This window comes from Mirounga angustirostris, unplaced genomic scaffold (genome assembly GCF_029215605.1).
Source record: "Mirounga angustirostris isolate CCGP_5_RB_7025 unplaced genomic scaffold, mMirAng1.0.hap1 SCAF_1, whole genome shotgun sequence".
Lineage (NCBI taxonomy): Eukaryota > Metazoa > Chordata > Mammalia > Carnivora > Phocidae > Mirounga > Mirounga angustirostris.
In genome coordinates this window covers 113,622,003-113,640,796 of record NW_026991709.1, presented here as the reverse complement: position 1 = coordinate 113,640,796, position 18,794 = coordinate 113,622,003, and the positions used below count along the sequence as shown (strand labels likewise).

The 18,794-nt window shown below is 34.1% G+C and overlaps 2 pseudogenes; both read right to left on the bottom strand.

Moving 5' to 3' along the window:
• LOC123862921 (large ribosomal subunit protein uL11-like) overlaps positions 1-18,794 on the bottom strand; it is a 71,497-nt pseudogene that overhangs the window by 30,848 nt on the left and 21,855 nt on the right.
• Positions 3,094-3,225, bottom strand: LOC123834942 (U4 spliceosomal RNA; annotated as a pseudogene).

The following is an 18,794-nucleotide window of genomic DNA, read 5'->3' as shown; positions in this document are numbered from 1 at the left end:
TAATAATAATAATAACCATTTATCATGTACCTATTGTTGTACACACTACCATACAGATGTAAATTCTCTTTACAACAACAACCAGGAAAGAGGTGAATACTTATTTCAATTTTACAGATGAGCAAATGGAGGCTTAGAAAGTTGAAGTAATTTGCACAGGTTCACACAGTTATTCAGCACTGAATTTAAACCGATTTATATTTAATTCCAATCAATCAATGCAAGGGGGTGATAACAAACTTCAGTTTCTGAATCTCAATAGTTCACAAACAATTAGATACAATTAAGAGACTGAAATGGGTGAAATTAAAGTCTCTTATTAGCCAAAATCAGTGACCTATCATAATAAAGTCTGTTGAGTCATTCCTTTAGGAAAGTAATACACAAATATCTTTTATAGATGGTAACTTTTTGTGTAAATTATTAATAAAATAAGTTTGTAGTTTTCTGGGTGTTGTAGATTGGAAATCTACTCTCTGCTAAACTATTCCAGCCTGCTTATCACTTAAGAAAACAGTTTTATTGAGGCACACTGGAAATACAATAAACTGCACATTTTAGAAGTGTACAACTTGATAAGTTTGACATTTGTATATACACATGTCCATCCTCCACAGTTTTTATGCCTTTCTGTAAGAGTCCCTTTTACCCTATCCCCTCTTTCTTCTGCCCCCTAGGCAACCACTGATCTGTTTTTTGGCATTATAGATTAGATTAGCTTGTATTTTCCAGAGTTTTATATAAATAGAATTGTATATATATATGTATATATATATATATTTTGTCTGGGTTCTTTTAGCACAATTATTGGAAATTCATGCTTTGTTTTATGTTTATCAAAAGTCTATTCCTTTTTATTGCTGAGCAGTGCTCCATTGTATGTATGTACCACAATTTGTTTATCCATTCTCCCAGTGGTAGATATTTAGGTTGCTCTAGTATTTGGCTATAACAAAGAAAGCTGCTATGAACATGCATGTACAATTTGCTGTATGAACATCTACTTTCTTTTCTCTTGGGCAAATATCTAGGAGTGAAATGGTTGGATCACATTGCAGTGTAAATTTAACTTTTTGAGAAATTATTGGATGTTTAAGAATTTTACTTTCCTACCAGTAGTACATGAGAATTCCAGTTTTTCCATAATCTCCTCTACATGTGGAAAGTGCAATCTTTTTAGTTGGAGTCATTCTGATCCACCTGCCTTATTTACTTATTTACTATTCATTCATTTATTTATTTATTTATTTATTTATTTATTTATTTATTTATGAGAGAGGATGGCAGAGGGAGAGGGAGAGAGAGTATCCCAAGCAGATTCTGCACCCAGTGCAGAGCTGGACATGGGGCTTCATCTCAGAACCCTGATCCAAAATCAAGAGTCAGAGGCTTAAACAACTGAGCCACCTAGGCACTCCTACCTGCTATTTTTAAATGATATTGACATTTAAGCAATCATTTATTTATTTATTTATTTTGGTAGTGTCAGTATTCAAACTGGGGAAATATTAGGCAAAAAATGTTGAAAGGATAAAGTCTTCCTTGGTTACGTTATATAACTTTTTTTTTTTTATATTTGATAATGTCATGAACATTGTATTTCAGGGTTTTCCAGTTAAAATGACAACTCTTGAGGTAGAGAGAATGTTATTTATGAGTCTTCTTTTTATGGCCTTAGTGAAGTTTTATAATTTTCATATTCAGTTCTTGTGTATTTTGTTACTCTATTTTTAGGTATTTTAAGTTTTTGTGAATATGATTTTTAAAAAACATTTCAATATATGTTTTATATATTTTTAAAAGGTTGTTGATTGTTTATAGGAATACTTTCTTATCCAGCCTCTTTGATAAACTCATTTCTTTCAATAGCTTATAAATTTACTTATATTTTCTATGTAGGCAGTCATTTTGTCTACTTACTCAAAGTGGATGTGTGAAGGGTGCCTGGATGACTCAGTTGGTGGAATATGCAATTCTTGATCTCCCAGTTGTGAGTTCAAGCCCCACAAAAAGACATTTTTTTCTTCCTTTCTAATTCTATACCTCTTATTTCCTTTTCATATTTTATTACATTGCGGTTAAATGCTTTTTGAAGTGACAGATTATTAAGGTTCTCTCCTTAGTGTTCATTTTGGATCAAAATGGTGCACTTTGAAGACATGAAGTCTAGTCTCTGATATTTACTATTTATATAACCTTGAGCAAGTAACTTATTTATACAAGCCTCAGTTTCCTCATCTGAGAATAAGGATAATAAAAATGTTTGCAAATCCAATTTACTGGGATTCTGTGAGGATCAAATTAATTAAAATACATGCAAGCAATTTTTAAACTGTGAATCGACATGCAGGGATTAAATTACTTGCCCTTTATGGAGGGGCTATTGTATCTGTTTCTTTGGAGTTGTTTTAAGGGGGCTATGTTATCCCTAAAAGCTTATAAATATATATTGGCTTGTCAAGAACTTAGGTCTTTTTATTTAGTGATTAGTTCAGAGCCAACTATAAGAAAATTTAGCAGGAGAAATTAATATAAATAATAAGAAAATCATATCAGTTTGGTGTTTCAGCAAAAAGATGAAAATTTTAGAAAAAGTAAACCACATTAATAAAGGTATTTTTTGTGGGAGTGTTTTTGAGAGTAAGACATTGCCTTAGTTTAGAAATTAGATCATATAAACACCTGAAATATGAAGTCTGAACATATATAGTGAACAAAATGATCATCATTGCATTTATATTTTGATAGTCTGTAAGAGGTCTACATATAGCTAGATGCATATTTTAAAGTAATTTTTTCTTTTCGTAAGAAAAAGATATATACAAGAAATATTTATAGCCAACATACTCATAAGACTGGCCATCAAGAAACTGTTCTGATCTTTGAAGTAAGACTTGTATTCTGATCATTGAACATTCACTCTTGTTGATCAAAGGCAAACCAGTTATCAAAAGAAGAAAGAAAAACTAGGTCAAAGGTGAAAAACAAAATGGGGAATAAACTAAAAGAAAGTATCTCTCATTCCTAGCTCATTAGTTAATCATGTGGTTTTTTTTAAATATTTTAAATGTTTTATTCATTGTAAGATACCATGTATTATACTAGTTTTCATCAATTTAGACCCAAGAACAGAATTCATGGTGATCTATATTAGTAAACAATGATTAGCAATAATCGCACCTCGGATATACCTCATTGGCTACGATACTGCCACTGCGCATTTGAAATCTGACAGTCAAATGGAAGGAATATTTCATAATAGTGGAAATGAGGTAATCTTGCAACTCTGAATTTACCCAGAATTTATAAATTATATTTACTGATAGCTATTATATATATTCATGCGACATGAATAAATAATTGAACCCTAACTTTAACATTGTGTATATGTATTCAGTGCCATGGTAGAGACTGTCTAGTAATTTGCAAATGGTTCTGACCTTGAGCGCTAGAAATCCTAAATCTTCCCTGAGTTTGAGCTATTCCTGACTTACTCAAAGTGGATGTGTGAAGGGTGCCTGGATGACTCAGTTGGTGGAATATGCAATTCTTGATCTCCCAGTTGTGAGTTCAAGCCCCACGTTGGGTGTAGAGTTAACTTAAAAAAAAAAAAAAAAGTGGATATATGAGTGTGTGTTGTGGGAAGGAGGAGAGGAGAAAGGGGATATTGAGAAGGTGTCCTAATGGGGAAATCATTGATCACAGACCAGGGTATGGCTCCCACCTGCACTGTCTTGAGTCTGGGATATGGAGAATGCCATGTAGCCATGGCTTGGATATTGACCTTTAATGATTGTAGATTAATGAGGAGACTGGAGCTACTTGCTGAAGGATGTTATTTTAGGAGAATCATAAACAAAGCGTCATTATAAGCAAACTACAGAGTATTGTATGTCTTCAGTCTTTTCTATTATTTCCTACAATTCATTGTGACCTAACTTCTCTCAGTCTTTCATCTGCCTCATTTTTATCATTTATTGGCTTTCATCCCCATGTCTCTCACTACTGTGAAGAGTTCTGCACAGGGTTGAGAATTTTCTTTTCCGCTCTGCATTCTTATCTCTGTCTTTGTGCTTGACTCATACAAAAATGGACTAAAATTTCCTGAATCACTTCAATTTTATTGAGTTAAATCTTCCGTTCATTTCAGCCATGGATCAACCACTGTCCTTCTTTAGGTCATGCCAACATTTTGAACAACTGAATATCTTTAACAAGTCCCCTCATCATCATTTCCTTGATTTCATATCTTTCACTCCTTCATTCTTCCAACATCCTTTACTTTCTAAAGGTATTTGTTCCCCTCATTATGACTTTTGATCTTTTCATTTTTTTAGTTCTCTTAATATGTTTCCTGCTCTATGGCTTAGATTATACCATTCTTTCTGTTCAGAATATTATATCTCTATTGAGATATTCTTCATTATCTAAAGATCATTCTGAATGGCACATACCTGAAGTATTCTCTGATTTCTTTAGTTACAATAAAAAGAAAAGAAAACAAAAGAAACCTTTACATTTACAAGGTGCTTTCTTCTACAATATTTTATTTTGCTATCACAATAACCTTGTGAGGTTACATGCTGCTGTTTTATCCATTTTACAGAGAGCTAGGTGGTTGGTCTACAGATGAGGTTTTACTCCTTGTTCAGTGCTCTTACTGCTAACACAGTCCTGCCAGAACCAATTTTCAGAACTTGTTTAGTGTATTATTTGCATGATTCAATGATACTTAACATACAGTAGTTTATTATGTAGTTATTTTTATACATGTAAGAGCTCCTGCTTCTATTTTTTAAGCTCTAGATAATGTCTTAATTTCCTTTAGAGTCCCAAAGCAACTGCCCCAGTGCCTTAAACATGGAAGATGCTCAATATATATTTGTTGAATAGATGAACAAATTAATTATAGGACACTACAAAAGATAGAGTGTTGGAAGCCAGAGCCAGGATGCAGAGCAACATGCTTTCACAATACTATTTTGTAAGTAAAACAATTGAGGCTTAAAGAGGGCAAAAGGTTTCTTGGGGTCACATCACAAATTAGGAACAGAATTAAAAAGAAAATGCAGAGGCCCTGAGGTTCCACTCTGCTGCTTAGTCACTGAATCTTTCTTCTTTTCAGCTTTCAGTCATGGCTCTCTGTCTAGATTGAAAAAAAAAAAGATTCGTTTATGGAAAATGGTGCATATAGTGTGACGGGGAATGAAAGTCTGGCCCCTCAACATTTCCATATGCCCTTAACAAGATCAGCTGTGCTTAGCATCTTTCTTTATCAATTTTGCCCACTTCATGATCTTTCAGGTTAAAATATGGTCCTTACTTCAATAGATTCCCATAAATATGGGATATTATGAAGATTAGTGATGCAAGACACATAATATCCTGCAAGTTCCACAGAAGAAAGGTATTACATAAATACAAAGCATGATTATTTTTTCCACTAGCAACAGGACTAAGCTTACCAACACATAGTTCATGGGCTGCTGAGCCACCAGCAGATGATATACACTTTTTCCTGTACGTGGATTAAAGTGGCAAAAATTTCCCTTGGGATATTTGGACCATTTACTACACTTAAGGTATTTTTTTTTTCTGGGGGTGGGGTGGGGTGGGTGGTGTGTTAGTGATAGAGCAAAAGAGTTAGAAGTGAGATTAATTTCAGATCAAAACATGTATAGAAGGCCAAACAGGAAAACAAGTATAAAGAAATAAGTACAAAGCTAATATCAACATGTAAAAAATGTGGCCTTGTTTGTCCCTTACTTGCATTTCTTGTGATGTTGGATTTATTCTGAAACAGAGTATTATCAAAAACATTGAATTCAGTCATACTTCAATAGAAGAACAATTGTGAGGTCTAATTTTTGGAGAATCCTCTGTATCAATGGAGAAATGATATAATTTAGAGTTGGTTATAGGAAACATTATTTTATTAAAATAGTTTTGCATGAAATCAGTGATATCATTTAGTTGTTGTGATTCACACTTCTCATGTCTGGAAGCAATGTGATTCCATGACTTAAAGATCAGATAATAATATCAAGCCATAGAAAACGTGATCATTTTTTGTTTCACTTTTGTTTAATGTATATGCAAATATTTTATATGAGCTAACTTCATACCTCATGTACAATGAAAAAGGTATCCTTCCACAATCTGATGACCTGGTTTGATGGCTCCAGGAAGTGAATAACTATAGAATTTATTGCCAGCAAGATTAACTCAACATTGACTAGGAAAAATGAAACTCATTATCCGACAAAGACATGCTCCTGAAATTAGGGTAGTGAATACTAAATATCTTTATATATCTAGTTCGTATGTTCAGTGATCTGGACATATAGTTGCAGCTAACTAATTCTGGCATGCTCATGGAAAAGCTAAGCATTTCAGAATCATCCAACCCTCGGAAGTGGTACTAAGGTTTTTTTCTGTGGACAGTAGGAAGAGTCTGATTCATATAATTCCCGGGTTGATATTAGACAATTCTATGGTGTGAATTGGTGGGATCTCACTTAAATACTTGTGTAATTACTGAAGGTGAATGCCAGTTGTTCTCTGAGAAAAGATCTGGCTTTCCTTCTCTTCCATGAGTTGGTAGGTGGGCCTTCCATGGAAAAGCATCTTGGATAAACTTTTCAGGCCTCATAAAAATTGTAGCAGTTTTGCCTGCTCATCTAGAATCTAAGGTCTCCTTATTTTTCTGGAGCAAGTTATGCCTTTTCTAAGACATGTGTCAGATTTTTATTCCTGACCTGTGTATTTCTGCTAAGGAATCTGACGCTCAGGGACGTGAAATAAGTTGTCAAATATATTTCAAATTCAAATTGAAACAGATTGTCAAATCTGGATCTCCTTGATTCCAAAGCCTGTGATCTCTCCCAGGTGCTACCCTTCATCTAGAGTTGAATGTGAGGAGTGATTTTTTTGAGAGACATTAGTCCAAGGGCTTGTCCTCCATCAACTTCTGTGGATACTCAGGTATTATCACTGGATCTAGTTTGAAGAAAGAATGACAATAAGATCCACTTGCATTAACTTAGACTGGGTGGAATTACTCTTTCTGCCTCTAGCTTTTATTGGAAGAGATCCCAAGAAGCAGCAACATTCGGTCTATTTCTTTCTCAGGGGTTTCAGATTAAATCCCACAGGAGAACGTCTTTTAGAATTTAGAGACCAGGTGTTAGAATTTTCTTCTGTGAGGAATTTATGTGCTTTCTACTTTCAGTTAATATGAACTATACACCTTTACAAGTTTCTTTTCTGCATTGGCTATCACAAAGCTCAGAGTTAAATTGGATATTTTGACATGAACCATATGATGTTTTTAGTTAGAATATTTATTTTTTTTCTCCTCTCCTTGGTCCTTGTTTTCTAATTTATTGAGTGTATTTTGCATGTTATTAATTTCAACCATCTCAATTCCTGTCAATAAATAAAAGTAAAGACCTGTATAAAGAGAACAGAATTTAATCCTTCTACCTTTTATCTTCTTATGCTCTCTTCAAGAGACATTATATGCTGTACAATGAGAGAAGAGGATCTGAAGTCTAGGTAAAGATACTAGGGAGAATGACCATGTTGAAGAAGAATCTAATTAAACTCACCCAGTGCTTTTTGAGTACAGACTATGTGTTAGGCACCATGGGGTATTACAAGCATTAATATAAATGTAAACATAGCCTCTGACTTTTACAACTCACAGACTAGAAAACAATAAATAATGGCACAGTATATAATTAATTTTATAAAAAGATAAAAAAGCCCAAATTAAATGAAAAATCTCCAGAATGTTTTATACCACAGTGACATTTTAAACATTTTAAACATGAAAACATGCAAGAATAAAGCTTTTATTCTTGAAACTATACAGGAATCTATTCTAATGTATGATTAATCTTGTGTTCCATTGACAACATACTAAGCACAGGCAGTTGCATTTATATCGCAGCCAGTGGATTGTGTATCATTTCTGGCATACCAACCTACCCTCTTCTTCTGTATTCAAGAACGCAGATAGGAATGGAATTGGGGATGACATTATTTTAGGAATAATCTTGAATCTGGTCTCATTTATGAGCCAAGACAATCATTTGCAAACCACAACCTAATGGTAACTACAACATGTCAAGAAAATTACTATGCCACATTAAAATGGGGTCAAAATTAAAAGGTTTTAGTTTTCACCTAGTTTCTAATTCTTAGTACTTTATTGATATGAAAAATACTTGATCACTATCTCTCTTAAGGTGTCTTTAGGCTTCTCTAACCACTCCTCATGTCTTATTTTTATTGCTAAACAACTCAATTCCCAGCTATTAACTCCTAGTGTTAGTAACAAATGGAAGACAAGACTCTACTAACATCTATGGACTTACGAGCTTTCATTCTAAATTAGACACATTGATTGCCTATACAATCAATTCATTAGAAACCAGGTCTTGTTTCACTTGATTTTATTAACAGTAAGGAAATTAGGACTGTTAACCATGAAATGTATTACTTTTTGAATTTGACAAAACCTTTAATCCTCTTGTGACACTCAGGATTTTTGATATCTCTGAAATTTCTTAGTTATAGAATAACTAATACATAATTTTAGCCTAACATATAAAATTTTCTAATTATACATATCTGGCTAGGGTAACAGGTATATAATTTTGCTTAGGCTTTTGGAAAATTTTTGCCCATTGCTGGGATTGAGGTGTGCTCAGAATCACTCAGGGGCCTAGGCTGATGGAGTCTCTATTATCTTATATCTCCATTTCAACATGAGCCTTCAAGGTTTGCCATTGTAATCATGGAGAATCATCACCTCCTTTTAAATGGTTCCATCTAGAAGTGACCTATCACTTCCACTCACATTTCATTTGCTGAATCAAGCCACATGGTTATGACAAATATAAAGGGGCAAGGAAGCTTATTTCTCCTGCAAGCCCAGGAAAGGGAGGAGCATTAGTAAGATATATCACACTTACGGAATTTGACTGTGGCATCAATGTGTGGATATTAAAAAGACAAAGCAGGAAAGAATGTCCAATGGAAAAAGACAGTCTCTTCAACAAATGGTGTTGGGAAAATTGGACAGCCACATGCAGAAGAATGAAACTGGACCATTTCTTTATACCACACACAAAAATAGACTCCAAATGGTTGAGAGACCTAAATGTGAGACAGGAGTCCATCAAAATCCTAGAGGAGAACACAGGCAGCAATGTCTTTGACCTCAGCCACAGCAACTTCTTCCTAGAAACATTGCCAAAGGCAAGGGAAGCAAGGGCAAAAATGAACTATTGGGACTTCATCAAGATAAAAAGCTTTTGCACAGCAAAAGAAATAGTCAACAAAACCAAAAGACAACCTACAGAATGGGAGAAGATATTTGCAAATGACATATCAAATAAAGGGCTAGTATCCAAAATCTATAAAGAACTTATCAAACTCAACACCCAAAGAACAAATAATCCAATCAAGAAATGGGCAGAAGACATGAACAAACATTTCTGCAAAGAAGACATCCAAATGGCCAACAGATACATGAAAAAGTGCTCAACATCGCTCGGCATCAGGGAAATCCAAACCAAAACCTCAATGAGATACCACTTCACACCAGTCAGAATGGCTAAAATTTGCAAGTCAGGAAATGACAGATGTTGGCGGGGATACAGAGAAAAGGAACCCTCCTACACTGTTGGTGGGAATGCAAGCTGGTGCAGCCACTCTGGAAAATAGTATGGAGGTTCCTCAAAAAGTTGAAAATAGAGCTATCATACGACCCAGCAATTGCACTTCTGGGTATTTACCCCAAAGATACAAATGTAGGGATCCGAAGGGGTACATGCACCCCAATGTTTATAGCAGCAGTGTCCACAATAGCCAAACTATGGAAAGAGCCAAGATGTCCACTGACAGATCAATGGGTAAAGAAGATGTGGTACATATATACAATGGAATATTATGCAGCCATCAAAAGGAATGAAATCTTGCCGTTTGCAACGATGTGGATGGAACTGGAGGGTATTATGCAGAGCGAAATAAGTCAATCAGAGAAAGACATGTATCATATGACCTCACTGATATGAGGAATTCTTAATCTCAGGAAACAAATTGAGGGTTGCTGGAGTGGTGGGGGGTGGGAGGGATGGGGCAGCTGGTGATAAGCTTTGGGGAGGGTATGTGCTATGGTGAACGCTGTGAATTGTGTAAGACTGTTGAATCACAGACGTGTACCTCTGAAACAAATAATACATTATATGTTAAAAAAAAAAAGAAGAAGAAGATAGCAGGAAGGGAAGAATGAAGGGGGGGAAATCGAAGGGGGGAGGCAAACCATGAGAGACTATGGACTCTGAGAAACAAACTGAGGGTTCTAGAGGGGAGAGGGGTGGGAGGATGGGTTAGCCTGGTGATGGGTATTAAAGAGGGCACGTACTGCATGGAGTATTGGGTGTTATATGCAAACAATGAATCATGGAATGCTACATCAAAAACGAATGATGTAATGTATGGTGATTAACATAACATAATAAAAAAAAAGAAATAGAAAGCTATGTTGAAATAATTTATGTGTATTTTAAAGTACTCTTAGAAATCTATCTATATCATATCACAGAAAAAAGAAAAAGTATGATACTATCACAACCTACTACTACCTGTTGGATGTTTGTGTGTCTTCCTTGGGAAAAAGTCTATTTGGTGTCTTTGCCCTTTTTAAAATTAGATTTTCTATTTATTTTTTGCTAGTGAGTTTTTGAAGATCCATCAGATATATGGTTTGTAAATATTTTCTCTCATTCCATAGCTTGCCTTTTCATTCTGTCGATTGTTTCCTTTGTTGGGCAGAAAATTTTTAGTTTGATAAAGTTTCACTTGCTTATTTTTCTTTTGTTGTCTATGCTTTTGGTGTGATATCCCAAAATAAGCTTTGCCAAGAAAATGTCAAGGAGCTTTTTCCTTATGTTCTCTTGTAGGAGTTTTATGGTTTCAGGTCTCACAGTTAAGTCTTTAATACATTTTTATTTGATTATTTGATTATTATATATGGTAAAATTTAAAGGTCCAATTTTTCTCTCTTACATGTGGATATTCAGTTTTCCCGACACCATTTTCTGAACAGACTGTCCTTTCCATATTGTATACTCTTGGAACCCTGTGATAGATTAATTTACAGTGCATGTGTGGGTTTATTTCTGGACTCTCAATTCTATTCCATTTATATATGTGTCTCTTTTTATGTCAGTACCACACTGTTTCAATACTATAGCCCTGTAATCTAGTTTGAAATCAGGAAGTATGATGCCTCCAGCTTTGTTCTTCTTTCTTAAGATTGCTTTGGCTAGTCAGCATCTTTTGTGGTTCCCTATGAATTTTAAGATTTTTTTTTATTTTTATAAAAAATGCCATTGGAATTTTGATAGGAATTGCATTGAATTTGTAGATAGCTTTGAGTTAGTATGGACATTTTCACAATATTAATTCTTTCCATCTAAGAACATGAGATAGCTTTCCATTTGTTTCTTTTTCATTTTCTTTCATGTCCTACAATTTTCAGTGTACAGATCTTTCATTTCCTTGGTTAAATTTATTCCTAAATATTTTATTCTTTTTAACGCTATTGTAAATGAATTATTTCTTAATTTCCTTTTTGAATAATTCATTATTAATGTATAGAAAAACAACTGATTTTTGTATGCTGATTTTGTGTCCTGCAATTTTACTGAATTTGTTTGTTAGTTCTGGTGGAGTACTTAGGGCTTCTTATATGTTAAGACATATTATTGGTAAACAGAGACAGATTTACTTCTTCCTTTCCTATTTGGATGCCTTATTTCTTTTTCTTGTCTAATTGCTCTGGCTAGAACTTGCAGTATTGTGTTGACTAAAAGAGGTGAGAATTCTATACCTAATTTGTTGAGAGTTTTTATCATGAAAAAATGTTGAATTTTGTCAAATGTTTTTGCATTGATTGGGATGATCATATGATTTTATTCTTCATTCTGTTAATATGATGTATCACATTTATTGATTTGCATATGTTGAACCATCTTTGCATCCCAGGGATAAATCCCATTTGATCTTGGTGAATGATCTCTTTTTATGCACTACTGAATTTAGTTTTTTGTATTTTGTTTAGCATTTTTACATCTAGGTTAGTCAGAGATATTGACCTGTAATTTTTGTTGTTGTGTGTCCTTACCTGGCTTTGGTGTGGGCGTAATGTTGGTCTTGTTAAATGAGTTTAAAAGTATTCTCTCCTCTTCAAGTTTTTGGAAGCGTTTAGGAAAGATTGGTATTAATTTTCCTTTAAATGTTTGATACAATTCACCTGGGGGGGTGCATGGGTGGCTCAGTCAGTTAAGTGTCTGCCTTCGGCTCAGGTCATGACCTCAGAATCCTGGGATCGAGCCCTGTGTTGAGCTCACTGCTCTCTGGGGAGTCTGCTTCTCTGTCTGCCTCCCTTTCCCCCACTTGTGCTCTCTCTCAAATAAATAAATAAAATCTTAAAAAAAAAAAAAGAATTCATCTGGGAAGCCATCTGGTCCTGGGCTTTTTCTGTTGTTGTTATTGGGAGGTTTTTGTCATTGTTTAGCATTGCTGGCCATTGTGAATGCTGAAAGTTATAAAAGCATCAACAGCTATAGCTCCTAAATCTGCAAAACAGGAATAATTATTTCCACTTCAAAGGTTTTTTTGTGAGATATATATTAGATCTTATATACAAAGAATCTAACAATGCTTGCTACAAATGTTTGTTTCTTTGTCCTTGAATGATTTAATAAATGAAGTCTACTTTTTATTCTTCATTCTCATTATTACTCTCACAACTTGAACTATATAATTTTCTGAATTATGCCAAGATTTGGTCTATCGTTTCAGAATACTCCCCAATCCCAGTCTGGCTTTAGCCCAGTAGTACTTAATTGGGGTCAAATTTCCCTCCAAGTAATGTTTGGCAATGCCTGGGGACATTTTTAATTGTCACAACTAGGAAGTGGAGGGATTCCTACTGGCGTTGAGTAGGTAGAGGTCAGGGATGCTGCCACACATTATATAATGCACAAGGCAGCCCCCAGCAACAAAGAATTTTCTGATCCCAAGTGCCAACACTGCCCTGTAGAGAAACCCTGCTTAGCCTAATTACCTGGTTTTAGCTCTGACTTCTCTGATATGTTGGCAAGTGGTTTTGAACTGTCCCTCCACTCTACTTCTTTATTCTCCTCTGATAGTTCTTAGAGTTTTCTCTCCTTCTGTAGCTTGAAGAGAGAAACCAAGTCTTATTTGTCTTAGTATTTCCCAGAGGAGATTCAGGTCTTAAACTTAAGAAGATCTGAGTTGGTATTTACTTAATACATGATTCTGGGCATTATTAGTATATGAAAATAAAATTGTTTTAATAGTTTTTTTTTTTTTTTAATTTGAGAGATAGAGCATGCACGTGTGAGTGGGGGTGGGGGGTGGGGCAGAGGGAAAGGAGAGAGAGAGAGAGAATCTTAAGCAGGCTCCACACCCAAACACAGAGCCCAATGTGGGGCTCAATTTCACAACCCTGAGACCATAACCTGAGCTAAAATCAAGAGTTGGAGGCTTAACCAACTGAGCCACCCAGGCACCCTGAAAATAAAATTGTTTTATAAATAATTGTATTTTTTCAGGATATTTAGCTTTGAGCTTTTGAGGCTTGGAGGATTGCTGTAATAGTAAAAATGAGGGTGCATGCCCATACATGTCTTTCTTCAGACAGGAAAAATCGTTTTTTTTAAAAGTGAATTTGACACACAGGAGAGAAATAAAGTGTGATTAAATAATCAAAGAAAAAGAATGAGTTTCCTTTGCATAAACATAGATAAAAATAAATACAATGTTTATCTGTGCCTTTATTAAGTAATGACTTTAGGCATTTTTTGTAAAGTTAATATATAATATACTAACTTTTATTAATATATAATTATGTTGTCATGTGAATTTTATATTTCATAAGCTATTATGTTACTTTTGCTTTTTGTTAAGCTATTCAGTGCCTACTCTGTATTTTAGTAGTAATAGGATCATAGGATTTTAGCTTGTAAACATATATAGTATTTTTTTTTCCAACTAGGAGTCAATATTTTTACCAGCTTCTCTTTATAGTTCTAACTTCTTATTTTTTTGCTCCAGGGACATTCCCTTCTCATTCAAATGGGAGATAAGAAACTTTCAAAGTGATATTCTACAATTAGAAAATTGAGAATGGAAAATCTTATGAAAGCAATTTCTGTGTGATGATTTGTATGGAAACCAGATTTGAGATGGTTGAGAAATGAGGGGGAAATGAGGTAACGGGGACAATAATAGACAATTCTTTTGATAAATTTGACCATCTGAGGGGAAGAGAGAGCCTGGGAATAGCTAAGGGGCAGAGAGGTGGAAGGAGAATTTATTTCTTCAATGGAGAGAATTTGCTATGTTTCAATCTACCAGTGTCTATATATTTTTGAGTCATTTCACTTCCATTATGCCATCTGGAAACCTTTTCAGTTTAAAGTTTTTACACATTCTTCAACATTCCATTAAAATTTTAATGCAAATTATATGAACCAATCACACTCAGTGATTAAAATTGTTGCAGATACAGCACAAATATATCTTAACTGATTCTAATAAATAACAGCACTGATTATTATTGTTACATAACTTTTGGTTCATGTGTTAAGTTTGATTTTCCCAACTTATAAGCTTTTATAGGCATGTTTCCTCTTTATATTTGGTAGTATATTTAGTAGTGTTCACTGAAAAAATATTGTTGAAGACATAGTCTCTTACACGGTATTAGGAGTCTTTTTTTTTTTTTAAAGATTTTATTTATTTGAGACAGAGAGGGAGAGAGCATGAGTGATGGGGAGGGGTAGAGAGATAGGGAGAAGCAGACTCCCTGCTGAGCAAGGAGCCCGACCTGGGGCTCAATCCCAGAACCCTGAGATCATGACCTGAGCCGAAGGCAGCTGCTTAACCGACTGAGCCGCCCAGGTGCCCCTTATGGAGTCTTCTTAATAAAGCCATGCCAAACAAATTTTTGTCAGATGTCAGTTCCACAGAAAGTTTTATTAAAGTAAACTGCCTATAAACTTTGCATCTGATTATATTTTCTTCTTGGCTCTGGCTGCTTGAAAGGTCAGCCTCTGATCCAAATATAGGTCCACTTATAGGATTAACATTAGAGCTTATTGTATGAATTCCATTAATACTGTTTCTTATTACTGGCCTCCTCTTTGTTTTCTACATTAATTTCTACATTAATTTTGTTCCTTATTTTATTGTATGTTTTCCAAATAATTTGTTGGAATTATTTGGAGTACAATAATAAATTATAAAGTGAAATTATAATATTAAGGATAAGTTTTTTTGCATGCCTATAGGTCTTAATGACTTATATGCAGTGGCCATGCAATAAACATTTATTCCTGTTGATGATGTTAATGATAACTCTATAAAGTGAGAAAAATTCTACTGATCACCTGTTGATGATGTTAATGATAACTCTATAAAGTGAGAAAAATTCTACTGATCACCTGTTGATGATGTTAATGATAACTCTATAAAGTGAGAAAAATTCTACTGATCAGTAGGATTGAATACATGAAAGACAAACCAAACAAATAAACGAATGACTTAACAACAAAACACACCTCAATCTGGATTCTTTTTTTAGTTTTCTAAAACAAATGAAAATTTTTAGTTCTAGTCATTGTCTTCGTACAGGGGGGTAGGTGTTACACATGCTACCAAGATAAATTTCTTTCAGTGACACCTTTCTCCTAAATTGCATAAAGTGTTTTGGATTAGGGGGCTCCTGGGTGAATCAGCTGGTTAAGCGTCTGCCTTTGGCTTAGGTTATGATCTCAGGGTCCAGGCACCCAGCCCCAGGTCAGGCTCTGTGCTCAGTGGGGAGTCTGCTTCTCCCTTTCCCTCTGTCCCTCCCCCTACTCGTGCATGCTCTCTCTCTCTCAAATAAATAAATAAAATCTTTTTTAAAAAGCTTTAGATCAGGAGATATATCTAGATTTTTTACCTTTGTTGCTATTGTTTAGGACCTTGCTAATGGAAGTTTGTCTCACAGATTATTACTATGTTTTGGCATAATCTGATAAATGGTTAGAAATGAATGTTCTTGGGTCCCATCACCCATTTACTAAATCAATTTTCAGTTTAACAAGATTTGCAGGTGACTTGTATACACATTAAAATTTGAGAACCATTTATTCAGACGACTCTTAGGAGGCTTATGCTGACAGGCTTTAGGAGTAGGATAATTTTAGAAATACAGAATGGTGCCTCTAATTAATATTTAAATCTACTGCTACTCTAGTTTTATTTCTCCAGAATTTTCTGAAAAATACAGGCCAAAGTTGAAAATTGTGCTTTTAAAAAAATTTAATTTTGCTAAATCCGAAGTTGCCTTGTAATTAGCTTTAGACAGGTAGCAATGAAATATCTATATAAATATACATGCAATCTGCCTCTATATCTGTAGGCAAAAAGACTCTTGAGTAGGTATACAATTAATGTAATATATAGAGAGAATAGTTTCAGTGGCTAATTTGCATTTGTTCTCTCCACCAATACATTTTAGATAAACGTTTGCTGGAAAAGGACAGAGAGCTCTAGCTGATAACTTCATGGAATTAGTTTGATTAAAAAGGTTCTCTGTTATGATATTTATTTAGATCTGTCAATTTATCTACAGTTAATCCATGAACAACGTGGGGGTTAAGGGTGCTGACCCCCATGCAGTCGAAAATCTGTTTATAACTTTTGACTCCCCAGAAACTTAACTATTAATAGCCTACTGTTAACTGGAAACCTTACCAATTACATAAACTATCAATTAACACATATTTTGCATGTTACATATATTATACACTTATAATAAAGTAAGTGTTAAGTAAGAAATGCTATTAAGACAATCATAAGGAAGAGAAAATACATTTATGGTACTGTACTGTATTTTATCAATACTGCAACACTTTGCATGATGATGACAGTTTACAGATGAGGACACTTTATGTCATCTGTTTACAGATGAATCATGTCAGTATCCCCATCAATATTGTCTTACATGATACAAAACACTGTAGATATTATATGTATTATTAACACTAGGCCTCAAAAATGAAAAGATAATGTGAAAAAGAAATTCATAATTATTTACAGGTATAATGAATGATATGCACTGATAATGAAGAAGTAGCAATATGATTGCTTTATGGTAGCTTAGTCTATACAGTAATGAATGGATCATTCATGTAAGTTTTTTATGGCATATAGTGTTACAGTCATACTCATAATATAGTATTGGAAACACCACATTCAACATTTCTAGTCTATGGGGTTTGTCTGTGATTTTTTTTCAAATTGGCAGAAATCTACAAAACTTTTACAATATATTTGTTGAAAAAAATCCACTTATAAGTGGACCTGTATGGTTCAAACCTGTATGTTTAAGGGTCAACTGTACCTATCTATGTATCCATTTTTGTATCTGTCACCAAAAAAATTCTGTTATGATATCTTTGTCTATGCCAGTGTTATTTATATCTACATCTAAATATTTCATATCAAAAGAGTGAATTTGTGGCTTTTTAGTCAATTCATAGATCATAGAACATTAAAATTGGAAGAAAGTGTAAGACACACATCAATCTAGTCCCTTGTTTCCATTGTAGATCTGAATCTGTTATTCCAAAATTTTCAGATTATAAAATCCATCTGAACCACTGTGTTCTGGAATCTTTATTTTAATAGGCTTCTAAGGTAATTCTTATGAATCAGGTATGCTTGGGAAACATTGAAATCAGTGAGTTAATGGGTGTATAAATTATTCTCCTTTTAGAAAAAAAGCTCACATAATATTGAAATTAATATTCTATTCTTTCTAATCATGTTTTTAATATGAATTTAGGGTTAAGTCTAAATTTAGTATTTGCAAACTCTATATTCAGCATTTTATACTTCAGAAGAATCAAAGCTTCTCTGAAAAGTTATAGAAATCAATCTTTTGTAGCTCACTTTCAGAGTTCTTTAATATATAAATTAAAAGATACAATCCATGTCATTTGTGAAAGTGGATATTTCTATGATTATTAAAATTGAAATTAAGAAAGGGTATATTCTTAACACAAGCATTGGTGTGGAACATACCATTAGCTTGTTTACCATTTGCCTTGATTTTGACATCTGTATGCTCAGAGTTGGGGGGCTGCAGGGCTCCAATATTTGATCTTTGTCTACACATCTTGCAGGGAGACTTCAACTCAGCTGCTGAAAAATAAATGCAAAACAAGGAAGAGATTACAGTTGAGTTGGCTACTTAAAAAAAAGATATAGTAATTATCTCTGTCCGTAACTTAGGGGTGCACAAAATGTTTCCAATAACTTGCTTGGCAAACTGGGCTTTCTCATATTCCTCATGGTTTAGGTGTCAAAGCCATATGCTACCTATGATAATGGACTTTTCGAGGGCACAAAGCTATTCATATTCATGTCATAGGATATGTTTACATGGGAGCAAAATGCTCTAACATCAGAATAAATCAGTAACATCTTAGAGTTCAAATTTCCATATGCTTCCTTGGCATAATAAAGAAAAATTCCGATGTTGTGTAATACACTTTAATTAAAAACAGAACTTTTCTACAAATCATGGAAGTTCTCAAATAGTGCAGACAAATGTATCATTTTGTCATATCATAAACATTTATCATCATTAAGTAGAAATAAGGATAGAAGCTATCACACAGATATTGTGTGCTTTTTTT